Source organism: Gastrolobium bilobum, unplaced genomic scaffold (assembly GCF_033153095.1).
Source record: "Gastrolobium bilobum isolate Gb01-03AN ecotype WA unplaced genomic scaffold, APGP_CSIRO_Gbil_v1 utg943, whole genome shotgun sequence".
In the NCBI taxonomy this organism is placed as follows: domain Eukaryota; kingdom Viridiplantae; phylum Streptophyta; class Magnoliopsida; order Fabales; family Fabaceae; genus Gastrolobium; species Gastrolobium bilobum.
The window spans coordinates 1-2,556 of NW_026896272.1; positions in this window are offsets into that span (position 1 = coordinate 1).

The following is a 2,556-nucleotide window of genomic DNA, read 5'->3' on the forward strand; positions in this document are numbered from 1 at the left end:
CACACTAGTCGCCTAGGTGTAATGTAGGTTAAGGACCCCAATGTAGAGTGACCACTCAACAAGAAAGTATATGTGTTTGGGTCCAAATCTTCACTAAGGTTTTTACTCAGTGATATAACATGAACTAAGTTGAGTCATGTTAGGACTGCTCTCATGAAGTGTTATATAGATGATGCATGGCTAATTAACCAACTTAGAATGAAATAGACAAAGCTAATAAGATATGTAAGATCAACACAGTTGAGTTGATGCTAATGGCTCACATGTATAGATAAATCAACGAATTGTTACTGTTCAAGCTCAAAAAATTTCAATTTTTTTTTTTCAAACTCAGCAAACCAATTAATTCAACTTGTATACCCTGTATTCCCCACCCCAAACTTAAAAGGCAGTTGTGTCCTCACAACAAATGGCAGTAATCATTTTTAACAATAGAGAACACAACATTTAAGACAATAATATACATGTTGGGGAGGATAAACAACTATAGACAGATGTAGAAAAGATAAAACCTGGGAGACCATTAATATGGTGCTCCTAAGTGTTTGTGGCTGATGTGTTTCACATGTCTACCTGTCTTTGGAGCCATAGCTGCAACTTAAAGAGATACCCAGAGAATTAGTGAAATGAAGATTATATGTGAATAAGGAAAAAGAACCCAAAGAGTGTAGCAGGTAAGTGTCAAAGTGATAGGAAAAAAATGCAACGACAGAGCACACTCAGTTGTGTTTTAGTTGGCAATAGAGAAGAGCAGAAATAAATCACAAACTCAAGTAACAATCCTCAGCTAAGATAATAATAACAATATTCAGCTAGCTAAGCCACAAACTGTACACACTTCAGACTACATACCCATCCAAAATTACACAACCACGACACAACCAACCAATACCCAGTAAAATTATGAAACTATTTTGGTCATTTCAACCACAAACTATCCTTTTTCTTGAATTCAACCAGGGATTATCAAATGGTGGTCAACCAAACAAACAGAGAAGAACTACCATAAGCACTAAGACTCAAGATGCATATCAGCCAAAAGGAGGAAATTCATAGCAATAAAAGAAGAGTATGAGTGAGACTGTCAGTGGAGACCCAAAGATAGTTTACAATATTTTCATTACAAGTGAAGTCCAAAGCACAATCAAGCTATATAATATATTTATTTTTTTTTGAAAAAAAAGAAATATAAAATAAAACCTGACTTCCTTGCTCAGAAGTATGGGTGCAGCTGACCGGTGAGGAACCAGGTCGTTCTTAAGACTTATGACACATCTAAGGCTTAGTGTGAATGAAGGCTTCGTGGGTCACAATGAAGAGGGGCTGTCGGTGGAGACGGTCAAGCTTGGTTTTTTTTTTTGTCTTGATACCAGATCAGCAGCGAGGAAGATTGACAGTGGTGTAGATCGGCCAACTCTTCGAAGATGGGGTTGTGCTTGTGTGAGTCAGTTTGTGTCGAGACTTGAGAGAGAGAGAGAGAGAGAGAGAGAGAGAGAGAGAGAGAGAGAAACAATGTTAATGGAGAAGAAAGGGTTTGAATAGAGAGGTGCCAAACCATGATGTTGGTGCATGTGATTTAGAGGAGAGAGTTTTCGATCAAGCTTGATGAGTGGTATAGGGCTGAAATACATGACCAAAATATATGTGGGTCACAGCGTAGTGGTTCCATGAAGAAGTGTTTTTTTAGATGATTTGAGAATGAGGTTTAGGTGAAGGACAGCTACTGCACTCAGAGTAATTAGTGACTTGTCTTGTCACTGTGATATGGGGCGAGTTACTAGTCATAGGGTGCTCAAGAGAGATACAATTAATGGCTGAAAACACCTCATTTTAAACCACTCAAGCATAAGGAAAAATTATGCACAACAGTTGCACTGTAACAATTCACCTCCATAGCACGTATCAAGTAACTGGTAATTGAAAGCACCAATTTGAGGGAAGAAGGAGAACTGTCAATTATCAAATTCAATACCTAGTTGGGCATAAAAAGAATTCCTTCCTTATGTTATTGTTATTGGGCTGTTATTATGTGCAGTAGCCAATTAATCCCTTGTAAAAAAAATTTGTTTTTGTTTGTTTTTGTTTTTTTAAGCCCAATAAAACCCATAGATATATATCACAACCAAGATGAATATGCAGGTTTAAACTAACATATATTTACTCAATTACAATTTGGATCACAAATTGAATGATTTGGATTTACGTACCTTAACCTTTTTTTTTCTTTTTTAGCTACTCCTCACATGTCCACTCAAACCTGGTCAAGCTTTCATCATATCAATTGCTAAAATATTCCACATAGTAGTCTCTCACTCTTAACTGCTATCCATTGTCCTTAACCACCTAAGCTGTTGTTTATCACTCAAATACCAGGAAAGCATACCCAGTATTGCTCCATCTCTGTGCTACCCCAAACTTAATGACTTTGTTAATTCTCATAAGGTTCACTTGGCAGAATAGTACCACTTTAATTCAATACTCTCAGTCAACCAATTTTTTATCTCAGCACAAATTCTCATCCCCTTTTTTTTTACGAAGACAACAATGACACTAGAA